Genomic DNA, 19533 nt, shown 5'->3' with positions numbered 1-19533 from the left:
GTTTTCGGAAGCGGTCCTGCACAATCAATTAGGACCCTTGTAAAAGGTCCCTCAAATGCTGGAATGGGTATTAAGGGCGCCGGTTTTATCACTGCTTGAGGCTTCCCTATCACTTGACATGAGTGACATGATTGACAAAATTTAACTACATCTTTATGTAGTCTGGGCCAATAAAAATGTTTTTATATTTTAGCTTGAGTTTTCCTCATTCCCAAATGATCTCCCACTGGTACCTCATGTGCAACTCGCAACACCTCCTTTCTATACCCTACCGGCAATACTACTTGATGAACTTCTGCACACTTTTCATCCGCCTGCATATGTAAAGGTCTCCATTTTCTCATCAAGTCATTACTTTTACGGTAATAACACTCTGGTATACACTCAGATTCCTCTTCCGTATATGCTGTCTGATAGATCCGTTTTATTTCTATATCTCTTTTTTGTAACTCCGCCAATTTTCCTGAACTAAAAATATCCACCTCATCCTCCATCTGTTCTCGTTCTTTTTCAACCATCTGATCAAAAATCATTTCTTATAATTGCACTTCAACTTCATCTTCACTCTTTGATTTCTCCTCTTGTCTTAACCTGTGACTTTGCGACCTTGTTGCTGCACAATCTGGAAAAATCCCAGGATATTCACCCTTCAACACTTGTTTCTGATTTCTGACTGGCTTATCAACCACAGTAGGCATCACTCCCACCTGCGATCCAGCTATATCATTATCCAAGATAAACTGTATTCCTGGACAAGATAGTTTCTCTATTACTCCTACTACCACTTCACCACTCTTCACTGGACTTTCCAACCTTACCTTATATAATTGAACACTACTCCTCTCGCCCTGAATTCCACATATTACCACCTTTTTTGGCAATATTCTTCCCAAACTACATAATTCCTCATCTCTCACCATTAAAGATTTACTAGCTCCCGTATCTCTTAAAAGTGTGACTTCTTTACCTGCTCCTCCTGATACACATGAATAGATTTTACCCACGCAAGTAAATTCTTTAAAGAGATCTGGCACCTTCTTATCAATCACCTCTTGATCAGGCTGTACAATCTTTTTCACCTCCTTCGCTTCACTTGGGCTTTCCTTTACCACTTTAACAAACCCACTGTCTTATCCTGTTTTACCACATCAGCCTTCCCAGTGCTTTTCTTCAACCACCAACACTGTGACTTTACATGGCCTAGATTATTACAGTGAAAACATTTGTAACTTTTCATGTCTCTTCCTCCCTCCTGGATTTCTGTTTTAATCTGAGGTACACGCTCCTTATTATCCTCCATCAGATCACCATTACCTTTACCACTTGAGTATTTCTCATGTCCGCAGTTTCTATCCCTCACAGGCTGAAACTGATGTTGGAAACCAAGCTTTGATTTATGAACTAATTCATAATCATCTGCCATTTCCGCTGCTAATCTCGCAGTTTTAACCCTCTGCTCTTCCACATGAGTTCTCACTACATCAGGAATTGAATTTTTAAACTCCTCCAAAAGATAATTTCTCTGAGAGCTTCATACGTTTGGTCTATTTTCAAAGCCCTTATCCACCTATCAAAATTATTCTGTTTCAGCCTTTCAAACTCCATGTATGTTTGACCAAATTCTTTCCTTAAATTTCTAAACCTTTGTCTGTAGGCTTCAGGCACTAGTTCATATGCACCTAAGATGGATTTTTTCACCTCCTCATACTTCCCAGATACCTCCGGTAGTGATGCAAACACTTCACTAGCCCTACCTACCAGCTTTGTTTGAATCAGTAATACCCATATGTTCTGTGGCCATTTCATTTGTTCAGCTATCTTCTCAAATGAAATGAAAAAGGCTTCCACCTCCTTCTCGTCAAACCTTGGCAATGCTTGGACATATTTAAATAGATCCCCACCAAGCCTTCGACTATGACACTCTTTCTCACTATCCTCATCACTATCCTCCAACTGTGCGTTTCCCTTTACGTCTGCCAATTTTAACTGACTTATATTTCATAGCCATTTTTTGAAGTTTAAACTCTCTTTTCCCTTTCCTCTCTGTCTCTTTCCTTTTCCTCTCTATCTCTTTCTTTGTTTCTTTCTTCTCTCTCCTTTTCTTTTTACCTGATCTGTATCTGCCTTTCTCTTTCTTTTTCTCTCATTGCATATTCAAGCTGCTTTCATTCTTTTCATGTTCAAGTTGCTAAATCTGCAACTGGATCTTTGCCATTTCTAATGAGTCAGACTGTATCTCAGGCAACTTTAAATGCTTAGCTACCACCATAATTACCTCACCTTTTCGCATTTTGTCAGGTAATGTTAACTGCAATGTTTTTGCCAAATCTAACAGTTTGCTTTTAGTCTCTGTCCTTAAGGAACTGCGTGTGACCATCTCCACTCCCAAAAATTTCAGAGCCTCTGCAAGAGCCATTGTCTACAACACACTCCCGACTTAAACTAATATACCACACCTGAAAAGCAACCACAATATGCTCACCCCTCACTGTCTTTAAGTTAGAACATAGAACAAACATAGAACATACAGAGACTCACAGTGTGACAAACATCTGGGTGGATTATTGAGAAATCCATAGAATCTATTTTGGTCACATCTGTCATTTACTTTGGAGTGTGATGTATCCAACTACAATTCACCAGTTGGTTCACATGTGCTGCATACTTACCCCAAATATTAGAGTCTCAATTAAATATAGTAAATTATTGTATCTTTCTGAATTTGTATATGTCTGTGAAGGAATAATGAATATTTTCTTGTGTGCTTGTGTTGAGATCTTTCCACCCTTTGTATCTGATACTCATTTTTCTTGTTTAAAAAATGTTTTACGCTTTGTGTTAAAAGTTCATCAGCAAATTACTGTGAATGTGTTGAGTAACTTAGCTCCACTGTTTCTAAAAAAAATGTCAGGATCTATCAAGGCAGGTCTGGGATCTAGCATGCCCAGTATTAACATTCGTTGGGATCGTAACAGTTATGGCACAGTCAAGATTGAGCCCATTACTTTATATTAAGTATATTTTATACATGTCATTATTTTTAGATGTTTGTCTTTGGCAGGCTTTCCTCCATTTAAAACTGCCAATCAACTTCAGCAATTGAGGACATGTTTAATTGAAATCACAGGACAAATATAACTTACGCAAATCGATTCACTTAAATCATTCTGCAATATGTACAATGTCATTGGTAAAATCAGTTAAGGTGGACGTGTAACCTTTAGTGAGTCTTTAATTAAAAATATCTGTAAGTTATTTCCTATTTACTTCTGATTTTTCAGATGTATTGCATGAGCGTATGTCATACTGATTCATTAACTCACTTCCTGCAGGCCTTAATAAAGTGTTATCTGTTTTAAAATAACAATAAATTTCCATTTAGCACCACATGTACAATGATTTCCAATGAACTCAACAATCCTATAATTGGATGTGGCCCACAGTGTATAGGTGATATATTCAGATCTGAGCAACATTGGTAAATCTTGTTACGAAGTAAAAGAACACATAATATGCAGTTATAAAAGATCACAAATACCCCTTAGCAAATTACAAGGCAGTAATTTTATTGAAGGTCTCAGCTGATGTTTGTGCAGTGCATGTCACCTGAACCTCATGATTGGATTATGCCTATCAGATAATTTAGAGGTAGTGTTGGCATTTATGATGTGTGTGTCCATATATGTCCTTGCTAGAGCAGTTCATTAGTGTAATCTCTTTCTTGAAGTGAAGGTTTTACAATGCTAATGAGTTGGACAAGGGCTAATTTTATAACCTAGTACCTGAGGTGTATTGGATTTCTCTAGTGGCACTTGTGGAGGTATTTGATCTTATGCTAGACATTTACATTATCTGCTTATTTCAATTAGTAGATTGTAGGCAAGTTCAATATAAATGAAAAAAAACAGTATTATAACCAATTGATTGTGTATGGGTGTTTGATCCACTGAAAGTGATTGTCCAATTATTCCCTTGCAGCATCATAAAGCGAATGTACAGCTGATCCCACACAGTGCTAAAGCTGAACATTCAGACAGACTGTAGCTACAGCTGCTACTGCCAGCGTGATCCAACTGGTTATACATCTCATTCCCTTGTTCAGTTTTAATTTCTTATTTTACTTGACTAAAAAATGGATTAAAAAATCTGACCCTCCCAAAACCGACAGCTGTTCCTTCACACTACACGTGAGATCTGTGCCCTACAGAGTTTGCCTCTTTCCATATCACAGCTCACCTTCCCTTCACTCATGAAGTGGAATTTTTTTTTAAAAAATCATTCATGAGATGTGGATGTCTCTAGCCAGGCCAGCATTTATTGTCAATTCCTAATTTCCCCTAAGAAGGATGTGTGAGCTGTCTCGATAGAATCCCTACAGTGCAGAAGGAAGCCATTCGGGCCATTGAGTCTGCACCGATTCTTCAAAAGAGCACCCTACCCAGGCCTACTCCCTCACCCTCACCTCAACAACCCACCTAACTTGCACATCTTTAGATATTGAGGGGCAATTTTATCATGTCCAATCAACCTAACCTACACAACTCTGCTGTTTGACCTTTCACATCTTTTGTTCTCTCTGGGGACTGCCATTACCACTCTTTCCCCTTGGTTTCTGTGGCCATTAGCACCCGGTTTCCCTGGGTTTCTGTGGCTATGACTCATCTTACATTCTCACTCCACAGTATGAATATTTCCCACTTTCTCTGTTGGTTAATTTTGACAGAGTCATCGGACTCGAAACGTTAGCTCTTTTCTCTCCCTACAGATGCTGCCAGACCTGCTGAGATTTTCCAGCATTTTCTCTTTCCGAATCTACACAACTTTGGACTGTGGGAGGAAATCAAAGCGCCCGGAGGAAAACCACGCCGACACAGGGAGAACATGTCAACTCCACAAAGTGACCCAAGGCCAGAATTGAACCCAGATCCCTGACACTGTGAGGCAGCAATGCTAACCATTGTGCCAGAGGCCAGAGGGCATCTAGCGGGGTGGCCTGGGAGGACACATATATGTCCCGTGGCCCTATGTTCACAGTGGGCTGTTAGTGGCGTGCACAACGGCATGGCTGCCTTTCTGGCTGCGGCAATGGTGCTCCATGCCCGTCCACCCCGACCCCATAACCCACCTCATGGCGAGCCTCCGCTGCTCCCCCCCGACCCTGGTAGAAGCTTCCCCCCCCGCCTCCCCTCACCCCCTCAGCCAGCGGCACAATTGTCAGCAAACTATGGTGATGTTGGACACTTTCCGTACCCATCTCCTTCAGCAGCCATAACTCCAATTTCACGATTTTTAAAAGCACAAGTGAACTGTACCATCGGGAGGTCGGCCTATCGGAGGTGGAGAATTGCAGAGGCCCTGGAGAATACTGCGTCAGGCCCGCTAATAATATACAAACGTGGGTGGGATTCTCCGGTTTCCGGTGGAAAGACCGTGCCTGTGCCAAAGAGTGGCGCCCGGAAGGTGCGGAATCCTCCGCACCTTCGGGGCTAGGCCGGCGCTGGAGTGATTGGTGCTGGAGTGATTGGCGCCATGCCAACCAGTGCCAAAGTGCCTCTGCCGGCCAGCGTGAGTTGGCACATGCGCAGGAGCGCCAGCGTGTTCCCAGAACCGCTGGTGTGATTCCTGCGCATGCGCAGTGGGTTTCTTCTCCGCGCCGGCCATGGCGGAGCTTTACAGCGGCCGGCGCAGATCGGTGGGCCCCGATCACGGGCCAGGCCACCGTGCCCCCCCCCCCCCCCGCCCCTGGGGCCAGATCTCCCCACAACCCCCCCCCGAGCACTCCGCAGGCCGCCCGCAGAGCCAGGTCCCGCCGGTACAAACCTTGTGTAATTTACTTCGGCGGGACAGGCTGAAAACTGGCAGCCGCTCGGCCCATCACGGAGTGGTGTATTGCCGGGGGGCGCTGCCAACGGCCCCCGACCAGCGTGACGCGATTCCCGCCCCCGCCCAAAAAACGACGGCGGGGAATTCGGCAGCCGGCGGCGGGGAGGGATTCACACCACCCCCCGGCGATTCTCCGGCCTGGCGGGGGGTCGGAGAATCCCGCCCACGGTGTTTACTATATGTTCAGGACTGTCATTGTCGAGGTGACGGGGAATTGTGATTTGCCCTCAAATCGGCATCCGCTGCGATTTTGGCATCGGAACCTATTCTCCGCCCAATCGTGTTTCCCGATTCCGGCGTAAACTGATGGAGAATCCTGCCCATGGTGCTGAAAAAATGGGACTGGGGCACAGTGGTTAGCACTGCGGCCACACGGCGCCAGGGACCCGAGGTCGATTCTGGCCTTGGATGACTGTCTGTGTCGAGTTTGCACGTTCGCCCTGTGTCTGCGTAGGTTTGCTCCGGGTGCTCTGGTTTCCTCCCACAGTCCAAAAATGTGCAGGTTAGGTGGGGTTGCGGGAATCGAATGCGAAAGTGGGCCTATCTATGTGAGGTGCTCTTTCGGAGTGTCAGTGCAGACATTGACTGGCCTCTTTCTGTACTGTAGGGATCCTGGGCGGGATTCTCCACTCCCACGCCGAAGTGGCCGCGCCGTCGTGAACGCCGTTGAGGTTCACGATGGCGTGGAACGGCCCCGACCGATTCAGGCCCTGACAATGGGCCAGTATTGGGGCCGCGTCATCTACCCGCGCCAGGCCTTGTCGCCTGCGTAAAAGCGGCGCCGCATAGATGACGCGGCCGGCGCCGCATAACGGACGTCATACGCGCATGCGTGGTTGCCGTCCTGTCCAAATCCGCCCCGCAAGAAGATGGGGGACGGATCTTGCAGGGCCGCAGAAGGAAGGAGGTCCTCCTTCAGAGAGGACGGCCCGACGATCGGTGGGCACCGATCGTGGGCCACCCCACTTTCCAGGTGAAGCCCGGTGCAGGATCCCCCCATCGCCCCCCCACAGGCCGCCCCCCCCAGCGTTCACGCACCGCCCACGACTGCAGCAACCAGGTGTGGACGGCGCCGGGGGGAACCCGCTGTTTTGGCCTGGCCGCTCGGCCCATCCGGGCCTCAGAATAGCGGGGGTGCCGGAGAATCGCCATTTTGGGTGTTTCCGGTGATTCTCCGGCCTGCGGCCCGCGAAACCCGACTGGGCCGTTCCCATCACTTGGTGGGAACCCGACCGGCGTCCCCGGAAATTTTGGCGGCCCAGGCGATTCTCCCAACCGCCGTGGGAGTGGAGAATCGCACCCCTTATGTTTCAATGGATTCTTCTGGCTCTTGCTTGAACAATATTGGTATCATACATGTGTACTGATAATATCAAGGACGATCTCTGTAACCTACTAGCTGCTAAAGATGGAATACCTTTATATGGCCCAAAGAACATCATCAAAGGTTGAGGATCCGTCGAAAGAGTAAAATGGCATGCAGAAAGATAGTGGTGAAACTTTCTTACACCGAAAATGATGCTCAAAGCCTCTTTTTCTAGCTGAGAATAATTTGTTTCTGCGCTCGTAAATGTTGGTGAAGCAAATGCTATCGGTCACATCTCTCCTGAAGGCATAATGTGTGAGACAACTGCAACAATCCCATAGGGTGCTGTATCGTAAGCAAGTTGCAACTTCCACTTGGGATTGCAGTGAACCAACAGCTATGATTTTTCTAAGGCACATTTAACCCTCGTTGTGTACATATTCACATTTTTCAGACCAGTGCCATATCGGTTTGGCACGTAACAAAGTGTGTAAAGGCTTCAATTGCATTGCTAGATTTGGCACAAATTTGCCATAATAATCGATCAGTCCTAAAAACTGTGATGTTCTTTTTGTTGCTTATTTCAGGATGGTTGGTATAGTGTTCACAAAGACAACAAATAGCTTTAACTTAAACAAAGCTATTATTTTATTCACACTACTAAACTGGGATTCGACACATAGTCCTTAAGAATACATAACTGATCATTAACATCTAACTACATTCATCTACAGCTAATATCACTACTGGTATAAACTATAATCGAGCCTCAGTTGCACTAGCTGCACTCCTGACCTTCACTACCTAACTCCTGCATACACTCCTCCCCTAAGGTCACGCATCACTGCCTACATAGTTATAACTGTAGCTTCCTCCAATGGCTACCCTCGACACTACATTAATCCTTGCAATGCTGATAGTTATGATAATACCACATCCCCCTTCCTTTGTAAAAGAAAATTATTATAACATTGGTTGTGATATTTTCTTTAACCCTGACCTTACTGGTGTAATTCTGACTGTTAGCTAGTAACTATCATTAACTCACTACAATATAGTACATCAATCCAAAAAATGCCTTCACATTTTGAGGACATGGTGCTTCTAAGATTGCTGTCATCTTTTTTGGCTCATCTTTATCGAGGATGTGGCCCAAGCAGTTTATGGATGTCTTGATAAAGTCGCACTTTTCCTTTTTAACTCTGAGATTATGGGTTTGTAGACATTTCAGAGTAGCTTACGAGTTCTTCAACAACGAGTTGTTCCTCTTCACTTGAACCAGTGATGAGAATGTCATCTAAATAACATTGCTCCCCATTTAGCCGACTCAGAATTTGATCCATGGACTTCTGAAAAAGAGCAGGAGCAGACGTTATTCCAAATGCAAGCATTCTGTTATGAAACAGACCTTTGTACATCATGATAGTGAGTCGCAGCTTTGATTTTGTAGCTAAATTTATTTGTAAAATACACCTGTGATAGATTAATTGTACTGAATTTCTTTCCTTCAGAAAGTCCGGCAAACAAGTCCTCAATCAGCAGCAGAGGGTAGAGATCCCGCACAATACCAGGTTGATTGTTGTTTTTAAATCTCCACATGTTCTCACTGAGCCTTCACTTTTCAACACAGGAACTATCGGTGTTGCCCAATCACTTGTAGCAACTGGTTTAATTACTCCTGTTTGCCTTTTTAGTTCTTCGACTTTTGGTCTAATGGTGTGTGGTAGAGTTCTATCTTTGAGACATTTTGGTGTACTGATGTTTAGTTGCATTTCAACTCCAGTCATTGAGCCTAGTGAATCTTCAAGCACTTTCTCATACTTCCCCAGAAGTTGTACGTCACTCTTTGAATCCGTTAGAGAACTTACTGCTCCCCAGTTGAATTCAACCTTTGCCTGCCATGCTCTACCAAATAAAGCAGGACATTTTCCATGGACAACGTGAAGAGGCAATCTCACTGTTTGTCCATTTACTTTTGCTTTTACCATAATATATCTTTTTAATGGTATGCCATCTTCTGTATGTCCTTAGTGACATTTGATGGTTATAAAGGCAGATGCTTCAACTTTTGATTATAAATTGTCTCCACAGTAAACTACAGTAAGGATTTTGCTTAGTAGAGGCCAGTTTTGCTAACTGTCATTGCAACATAATTTCATTGAATCATGGAATCCTTACTGTGCAGAAGGAGGCCATTTGGCCCATCGAGTCTACACCGACCTTTCGAATGAGCACTCTACCCAAGCCCACCATCCCAATCCCCGTAACACCATAACCTAACCCGCAGATCCCTGGAAACTAAGGGGCAATTTAGCATGGCCCATCCACCAGCACATCTTTGGACTGTGGGAGGAAACTGGAGCACCTGGAGGAAACCCGCGCAGGCACGGGGAGAATGTACAAACTCCACACGGACAGTCACACAAGAGCAGAATCAAACCCGGGTCCCTGGTACTGTGAGGCAGCAGTGCCAACCACTTTGCTTCCATGCCGCCCTGAGGTATCAATGATACAAGGCCTGAGGTATCAATGATACAGCTGCACCGTATCCACTTCCATTTTGATTTTGTGACCATCACATTTTCAAAATTTTCAGAAACGTTGTTGATTTCCCCGCACCAACAAGAGTCATCTCAAACTCCATCAACCATCTTATAGACACGGCTAGTCTGCTCAGATGTGTGCTTTTTCTTGCACATCTTTGGTGTTTGTGAAGTCCGCTGAGCCCAATATGCCCTTCTTGCTACATTTCCTGCACTTCTTCTGAATACCTTCACTGCACAGAGTCCACATACCAGCCTGTCACGGAGTGTGCATTAAGTGTTGCACCAAATCTCACAATATTTTGTTAACCTTAAAGTTGCTGCGAATTGTAAAACGCATTCACCTTCTTCCTGACTACGGCGGTGGAACCGAAACATTTCTGCATTAACAGCGGCCTAGGTGAGAAATAAATTTTCTTTAGTTCACGAAAGGGCTTATCTTCTGGTTTTTGCTGGATGAACTAACTTTTTTAGCAGCATGAGAAATGTTGTAAACTTTAGGTCTTCCGGTGTTTGATTTGCTAAGAGATACAATTGGAATCTTTCCTCAAATGAGTTCCAGTCCTCACAGTTGTCATCAAATGCTTCCATGTTCCCACCATTCAGATACCGGCTCCTTGGATCCATGATTCAACCAACGTCCTCCCTTCCGATTCTTTTGGATGTATGGCACAAACAATCCCCTTGTCCACAATGCAACTAAGATTTTGTTTTATTTCTACCTGATTGTGGTTTGACATTTTCCCGAGTCGTGGCTTGAACAGCCCATTTAGCTTAGCCCAGATTCTCCCCACATCAATGGCACGTAAGCTCTCGAATCATAGTTCTTCTTACTCACAGTTTTGTTCCGTTATTTTTCTTTTAAAACCTTCAACACCAGCGGCTTGCTTCGCCCGACGCGTGTGAGTCTGGTCCCGAGAATGTTTCTCCAGCCTTGATGCCGTCTCCACTGTTTCTATCAAAGTTTTTTTTTAGTGATTTTGTTTTCTTGCCTCAATCCTCATTGCCAATTTTCTCTTTTGTCATGTCTCTGAGTTTGCCACAAAGGGAAAAAATATGGAGGTGCCCAAACTCTCGATTCTTGCAAACACGATGAGAGGTTTTATAAGGAGATGTTGGTCATACAATCTAAGATGGAGAACTGAAGCCCATGCAAAACGTTCTCTGCTGACATCACTAAGATCAAATAATGCTTCACCAGCAGTGATATATTTTCTGATACATAACAATTATATTTTACTCTTTTTGATTTTTTGGGTTGTAGTAGTTTTAACCATAACTTTAAAACACTTCTTTCTCCTGTATTTATACGGTCGAATCAGGTTTAACCTTACATTCAGAAGGGTCAAATATCCATAATAATGTTGGCATTTTCATACGCTTGCCACCAAAATTTTAGTTATCGAAGATAAATTGACAGAACTTAAAATGGTCAAACTGCTATTTGCAAAGCTTGATAGAAAATTAAAGATGATATTTACATACGTCACCTAGAAGGGTAATTGGAATGCAAAGCTCTCATTTATTAAGTTAAATACAATGCCCAGAGCTTTCTTCAACTTGCCCCAATACACTTGTAATTGGGTCGCTTAAAATATTTCAAAACCTAGGGCATTAGTGAGTTAGACTCAAGTCACCTGGATCTTTAGCACTGGTTCACACAACCCTCCATCCAAAGAAATCTACACACAGAAAAATGGCCACATCCCACGCACCCCCACCACCCGAATGTTAAAGACTTGGTTCCTCCAATATTATAATTATGGAGTCTCTCAGCTGTGCAACCAGATTTTCTGGCACAGGAGGAAACAAAATATGTTTTTGGGGCTATTAATTGCAATTTTGTAAGTATTTTATGTTAAATCCTCAATAAGATTCCAACTGTATCTTCTGTTTCTTTTAATATATTTAAAAAGTCTAATTGTAATGGCTAAATTAGTTAAAAACAGAAGTGTACCGGTATGGTACCAGTGTTCCCTTGGCAACTGATTGGGTTTACTCTCATTTTCACTGCTTCATTCCAATTTTAAGTCCAGCTCTATTTTACTAGGAATAGGTGGATTGCTTGGGTGCAATTTCATATCAGCTAAATGGGTGCGGCATTGGGTGGATTTCCATGTCTAAATGTGGCTTGCAGACAATAAGGAAACTCCTCTCTTAAATTCTATATAACAGTAACTGGAAGTCTCCTCAAGCGCGTTGAAATATATAGTTTGAATTCAGGCATGTAACAATTTTAAAAGGTCAGATGATGCAAAGCATTCCGACGTAAACTAGTTAATTCTCGCAGAGGTGCCAAGGTAATTATTATTTTAATTTACCTAATTACACAAGTAAACCAGGTTAATAAGAAAATGCTTTCTCTATTATTTAACAAGAGCACATGCAAATCCTTGAGTGCATTATTGTAAAAATATGAAGACTATTTTAATGAATTATTTAATTGCGTCTATTTTAAAATCAAATGTATCTGATTAAATGGATTTTCTCTACTAACATACCCTTATGAAACTTTGAAGATATATTCCTGGCAGCATTTTAAATAATACAGTATTAAATGATCTTGACAAACGTGTGCTAATTTCAAAGCAATAGGGTGACGGTAATAGTTTCCATTACCTAATTTTAATGCTTTTTTTGACAAAACCTGTATGATATTACAGGTGCAGTGTCTTGAATCCTGTTATCTTGTCTCGAATCCTGCTATCTAAAAACCGGTGATGTCTGAAAATTAGACTTTTTTTTAGCTGCCATGCATGAGCTTCAGTTATTATTAGATGTGCAAAATAAATTACTCACTTGTTCACTTAGGCACTGCATTGGCGTTGTGCTGGTGTGTCACCGAGTTATTAGCTTCACGCACTGCCTTTTCCTATGTTCTGAGCGACCTATGACCCCAGGGGATCTGCCCGAGCCGAAAACCAGCACAAGGCGCTGAAACTGTAATTTTTAACATTCAATAACAGAAAAGCAGCAACACACCTCACTCAGGCTAACTGGTGAAAGCATTACCAAAGGAAGCGCACTAGCTCATTCGGCAGAAGCTGGATCATTTGTCTACCCCAACCTTCAACTATTGCAAGACACAGTAAGCATACATCACACTGTTCTGGTGACCATTTTACTGCCCAGGGTCTAATCTCACAATGCTTGATATTATCAGAATCCATTGTTTCTATTACAACATTATTGATAGCACAATCTCAGTCAACTATTATTATATTACATAAAATAAAAAGAATCAAAAGCAATAAAAAAAAGAGAAGCCACAGGGTTTAGGTCAACTTTTATAAATTGCTCGATCTTTTGACCTTTTGATTTATTTTTTAATGTGACCGGAACACTGAGCCACAATTCTATATTTCACACAATATGATTTAGCAAACAGCAGCGTGAACATGATAATTCTTACAAAATAAGAAGACAAATGTTCAAATTTGTCAGTCATTCCAAGGAGGGAAAAAGATTCACCACTGGGAAATGTGACATTTATTTCACAATTTGGTGATTTCAAACCTGCCACAAATAAGAAGAAGTCACAATACAGGATGAATGTTCAATTCCTCACATTATTGCAATCATAAATAATGGTTTGATATTAATTTCAGATCCATTACAAACATTTGCCCAGCCGAGTGATATTATTTTTTTATTCCTGTTTGTCACATCAGAAAATGCAGCCAGGGACAATTTCAACAACTTGATGTTTGTGTGTCTTTATTTGTGCCTTCCTGACATTGCATCAAGGAGGTTAGCTCCTACTGTGTCAATTGAATGTGGGTTATTCTCAGGTCACTGTGCTTTGTGCCTGACCATCCAGGATTCTTCATTCACACCAATCTGTAATCCTGTGAGCAGTTCTAATCAAAGCAACTCCTCAATGCTGCTAAAATGTTTATTCAACTTTAATTAGGAAAACAAGGTCAGCGATTTCTGATGAGCCGAATTTTTCAGATGCAGTTTAAAAAAGCTAAATAATGTAGATGAAAATATTGGAGGCCTCCAACAGCTCGGACAGTGTCTGATTAATGTTCCGAATGTGTTTCTACATCCAGCAAAGAGCTATACTTATACCGTTGTCCTCCATTTCTCTGTCAGATCTTTATCAGCCTGCTGTCCATTTTAAGACAAGGGGTGGAATCTTAACTTAACAAATTTGACATGGGTGGGGAGGCGGAGAGCTGGTGGTGGGTCCGGGGGAGGGTTGGGATGGATGTGGGGTAAAATGGGTGGATGGTGTCAGGCACTTTTGGAGGGGAAGCAGCAGGGAACCTGGAGCCAATTTAATTGAAGCAGGCTTTGCCATAATGCTTAAATTCAACCTCGACATTCACCTCTCGCTTTCGGATTTCTCGATCAGTAAGTGAGCGGGAGTAGGATGATGCACCCAATCCGTTAAAGGAAGGATTCCTCAATGAAATACAGCTGAACAGTACATTGATTCCCTGAGGTTTCACTAATCACAGGATTCAAAGCCCGAGGTCTTGAACCCTAACCTGAAGGACCTGCTGTGGAGCCCGGGGGGACTGAAAATGAAGGTGATGTTTGTCAAGGACATGTGGGAGAATCCAGTTCACACAAAGCAGGCATGGATAAAAGTGGCTGGGGAAATAAGCTGCAGGTGTTTGGCCTCTGGAACCTGGAGATGGTGCACAAATATGATCCAGGACTTGAAGAAGGTATGATAGGGGAGTGGCATAGTATTTTCAGGTGCCCAACCCCATTCTGACTTTCCAGCATTCTCCGACACAACATTCCTCAGACCAATGCAACATGTATCTCAAAACAAATTACTGTGGATGCTGGAATCTCAAACAAAAACTGAAAATACTGGACAATCTCAGTAGGTCTGGTAGCATCCGTGGGGAAAAAGGGGAGCTAACGTTTCGACTCTGGATGACCGCATGTAGCTCCATTCATTCCTTCCACTTCATGTATCCCCTCATATCCTCAGCTGAGCAGGCAGCACTGACACTCATTCACACCTTAGTGCCAGCTCAGATTAATGCTGCACAATCACCTTCCGCACAAATTGTCCCCTCCTCCTCTCCACTCAATCCATTTCTCACATTCATGACCTTTCGCTTACTGTCCTTTCAGGTGATGAGAACAGACAGCTTTGGGAGAGGCAGAGAACCAGGGTGGATGGAGGGGTTCACCTCCCCACCCTCCATTGAGAGCCACCTTGATAATCATTGGCACTCTTTTCCCACCTTGGTCCACTGAGAAAGTGGTCTCGTTCCAGAAGTCTGAAGATCTCAACAATGACCTGCCATGATAGGCTTAGCTCTCCAAGACACTGGTCATCACACCTACCAAGGCGGCTGACTCTACTAGTTGACCCTGAGTTGCAAGGGGTTTGTCTCCTTGGAGCTGGATCTCTGTACACAACCCCCCTATCCAGTGCAGCAACATGTTGCTGAGGAGAAGGTACTAGGTTCTGCTGCTGCTGCTGGTAGTTTTAGTGGTGCTGCTCCTCGTTCCTCGTTAGCAGACCAAGGTAGAGGTGTATAAGCTACTCCGAAGCTGCAGGGCAGGCTGGCAGCAGGGAAATGAATATCGAGGTGAGTGAAGTCTGGTGAAATACTTCCAGGAGGTTGGAAATCACCTCTCCAGCAGGGAAAGGGCACTGTCAGAACTGCTGGGAGCAGCAGCCTCTCACTGAGGCACGGCTGCAGCAAGTCACTTTCAATGTTTGAAGGCTTCCCAGCCTGTCAATTTCACTGCAGAAGTACTCACACTATACAATCGGCAAGTACACACAGGCAATTCGCAAAAGCTCAAGTATCCTCTGCACTGGTTGCTAATACCAGAAACCTGGGTTACGTTGTGAGCTAATTGAGGATTTGAATATTTTAATTGCTTACCCGACAACTCCACAGAAATACAACAGCAAAATACTCTGGATGGTGGACTGTGGAAATAAAGCCAGTAAATGCTGGAAATACCGAGCAGGTCCGGAAGCTCGGATGGACAGAGAGACAAAGTTAATGGGCGGGATCTCCTGCCTCCTTCCCGGTCTCGCCGAAGTTGATCCCCACCGCGTGTTCCCCTGAAGCGCAACGGACAAGCCATCAAATTGCCATTGACTTCGGCGGCACGGGACGATTTTGCGGTTACCCAATGGTGAGCCTCGAATAATTTGGGCGAATGTTTCAGGTGGATGATCTTCCATCAAATATAATGAAGCAAAGTTTCAATAGTTTTCTTTTCTTGACAAATACATGAATAGGATGGGAATAGAGGGATACGGACCCAGGAAGTGTAAAAGATTGTAGTTTAGTCGGGCAGCATGGTCGGCACAGGCTTGGAGGGCCGAAGGGCCTGTTCCCGGGATGTACATTTCTTTGTTCTTTGTTCTTTGTTCTTGGTTTCTGGGATGAAAGGGTTCTCTGATGATGAGGTTTCTGTAAATTGGGCCCATACTCTCTGGGATTTAGAAGAATGAAAGCTGCTCTCATTCAATCATTCAGGCTTGTGAAGGGCTTTGACAGGTTAAAAACCGAGGGGCTGTTTCTCCTCCCTGGGGAATCTATAATGCAGAGGCACAGGAGGAGGGTCAATCACTTGACGAATGTGATATAAAATAGTTACTTTAGAGATATTAGTTACTGTAATGTAGAGATAGGCTAGTCTCATTCTGGTGAGTTCACAGACAAAGGATTTCAGACCGTATGGCAAAGCAAGGAGGAGGTGTGTCCACCAAAGGAGGAGAAAAGGATGCTGGGTAATAAGGGGACAGAGGAAGGGATGAGAAGTGAGCCAATCAGAATGTATGACCAGGTCAGGAGGGGTATAGGATGACCTATGGGAATCGTGTATGTGAAACTTGATACCATTTGAATTTATTTGCAGAAATCCCTTTGTCTCTTTGTTCATTCGCTTTCCGGGCTGTAGGAGACTAGATGTGTCTTATGCCTCTGTGAAATGAATCTGGCTTGCAAGCCAAATAAAATAACTAATGCTGTACCTGCAAATCCAGCTATTGAGGCCAGACTGATGGGTAAAGAAATTTGATTTGTCATTTGGTGCCGGAAACCCGGGATTTCTCAAGACGGTTCTGACCAACCGCGAAATCAGAATTAGACTGATTATGAACAGGGAGAGTGGGAAGACGGGGCTCACAATGTATAGCTGGAAAATGACCGTGCATTGCTTTTTCCCCTCTTCTTATCGTCTGATTAGTCTGGTCACTCTCGGTTGGTACGGAAAGATCGTCTCGACGAAATCAAAGGTCAGTCTGGGGATTAGAAAATTAAACTGATGGGATATCATAATTTATAGTTCAGTTTTGGGTTAATTGTGTTGTTGATGAACTGATGTGACTTCAGCAGATGAAGGTTCAGTTAAATAAGTGTTTTAAAATCTGAAGATGGTTCAACTCCATGTGTGAGTTCTGATTCAGCTTGGGTTAGGTTATGGGTTGATGCGACATCTAAAACAGATGGTTCAACTCCATGTGTGAGTTCTGATTCGGCTTGGGTTAGGTTATGGGTTGATGCGACATCTAAAACAGATGGTTCAACTCCATGTGTGAGTTCTGATTCGGCTTGGGTTAGATTATGGGTTGATGCGACATCTAAAACAGATGATTCAATTCCATGTGTGAGTGTTTTAAATCTATAGCTGATTAAGCTAAAATTGTACCCTTGGACTGTAGTGGCGAAAAACGCAGTTCTGAGGACTAGTTGAGATTATGGGGAATTGCTTGGATAAATTTCAAAACAAAGAACATCCATAGAACTGGATGCTGCATGTTAGTTAAAGCAGAAGTCTCTCAAAGGATTAACAGCAGCAGCCAAAGTTAAAGTAGACAGACAGTGCTTCTCACTCAGGCCTTGAGATAACAGCAGCAGCCTGTAGTGTAATCGGATACCTTTCCTTTGAGTCAGTGAACTTCAGCAAAGTTACGTTTTGAATTAATTAAAGGAAACCAGTGGGTTTCTCCACCTCTTTGATAAAAGTTATTATTTTCGAAAGCAATTGATTGAAATTGCCAGAATCTTAAGTTTTACTTCCTTGAAATAATGTTTATCTTATTTTATTTGTGAATTAATAGAAACTTAAAGAAACTCACTGACACCATTTTAAAAAGTGTAAATCTGGAGATGACAGTTGACTTTGCTCCGGTATACATCACCGCAGCTAACTGCTCCCTCATTGATAGCAGCCAACATTTTTGAGAATGTAAGAAAAACTTGTTAAAAGAAAAATTGTTAAGATAAAGAATTAATTAAGTTGTAAATGTTATACAAGTTTGTGTTAAGCAAATCGTAAATTTAGTTCTGAGTTGAGATCAGAGCTAAGCTTGCAAGTTGCAGTAATTCAATTTGAATTTTCAAACATTTTAAGTTTTAAAAGAACACTGTTAGAACCTTTTCAATCATTTTGCCAAGGAGCAAAATTTGCCATTAGTTATAAATAAGCAAATTAAAAATATATATGTAATTTAAAAAAAGAAAGAGCCAAAGTATGAAAGCTAAAGAGTTAATTAGATTATGGAGACAATATTGTCAAGAGGAAAGAGATAAGATCATGTTATCAAGTTGGCAGAACAATGCCCTTAAAATGGGAATTCCAATTAGTGAACAGGGTAACCAAAAAACATTACAGGTCTTGAAAAAGGAATGTGCATTCAAAAAAAAAACGCGCAAGTAAAGACAGGAAAGGCTCGGGTCAAACAAAAGATGGGCTACATAGTTCAATGGCTGGCCTTGAATTGACAGAAAATGACCAATTCGATAATTTGAAAATGTCAGCAAAGGATTTCGACTGCACCTGTAGCATTGTCTGCACTAATTCCAGAACCACCAGAGTATAATAATTTATATCCAGTCACTGCTCCCCAGATCCCAATCATGCCAGTCACTCCAGCCCTTTTGGTTGATAGCGTGGGTCCCGATTTACCATCTTCACGATCAGTAGGGGAAGAGGAGCTCTGTTCCACAAGCCCAGTTAGCTCTAGGACCCGATCTCAGACAGCGAGAGAAGGGCTTGATCCTAACCAGAAACAATTAAGCATACCACCTAAATCCCTTCAGACCAAGGGGAAACCGCAAATTTCGAGAACATAGAGAGATGCCAGGGATGATTCTGAAGAGAAAGAACTCCCTCTAGTGACAGGGAGGGACGTCAAAGTCTTGGAAGAACCAGAGGAAATAGCTAGAGTGCCTCCTGGTGAGACTCGGAGACAGTTGCCAATTAGGAAGATACCAAACCTCGATGCAGTGACTGCCGGGGCCCAGCCCACGATAGACGTTTATTTTCCATGGACACCCAGTGAGATGATGGCTATTATGGCTACAATCCCAGATAGAAAAGAATCTCCTGCTGCTTTCGTGGATTCCCTGAGAACTACCATCACAATTTATCAAGCTGATTCTAGGGACCTCTGGGCCCTAGTCCAGCAGGTTTTAACCCCAGCAGAGTACCGCAATCATCTTAATCACTTGAATTATGCTAGCCACGCCGCACTTCAGCAAGCCCATGCATTAGACGACGATAGAGGGACACAAATCCTGAATGCGTTGAATAGCACATTTCAAAAGCCCATAAATATTTCTGCTATCTTAGACCTAAAACCTAAGAAGATTGAAGAGCCAGAGGAATTTCTGGAACGTTTTAATGAAATCTACCATGGGCAGTCAGGCGACTTGCCATATCGAAATGGTCAGAATTCCCCTCAATATTGTGCTATGTTAATGCATTGCCTACCACCTTCCGTGGCTACTGCTGTGAAATGTAATAACATGAATTGGACAGAGAATGACCCTTACCAGACGGCAAGGGCAGTCAGATTTT

General features: G+C 43.1%; 2 long non-coding RNA genes across 2 annotated transcripts in view; one reads left to right on the top strand and one right to left on the bottom strand.

Moving 5' to 3' along the window:
* Positions 1 to 7819: 7819 nt before the first annotated feature.
* On the bottom strand, positions 7820 to 12692 carry LOC140392870 (uncharacterized). The gene is made up of 2 exons (XR_011935444.1): positions 12532 to 12692; positions 7820 to 8538 (listed from the first exon to the last, which is right to left on the bottom strand). It is a non-coding gene; the product is annotated as an uncharacterized lncRNA (long non-coding RNA).
* Positions 11882 to 19533, top strand: part of LOC140392874 (uncharacterized) — a 69049-nt gene continuing 61397 nt past the window's right edge. The window contains exon 1 of the long non-coding RNA XR_011935446.1: positions 11882 to 12032. This is a non-coding gene — a long non-coding RNA (uncharacterized lncRNA). The remainder of the gene's footprint in view (positions 12033 to 19533) is intronic.

The sequence above is a fragment of the Scyliorhinus torazame genome, chromosome 2 (genome assembly GCF_047496885.1).
Source record: "Scyliorhinus torazame isolate Kashiwa2021f chromosome 2, sScyTor2.1, whole genome shotgun sequence".
In the NCBI taxonomy this organism is placed as follows: Eukaryota; Metazoa; Chordata; class Chondrichthyes; order Carcharhiniformes; family Scyliorhinidae; genus Scyliorhinus; species Scyliorhinus torazame.
The sequence above is the reverse complement of the archived record's forward strand: the minus strand, read 5'-3'. Positions and strand labels throughout refer to the sequence as shown.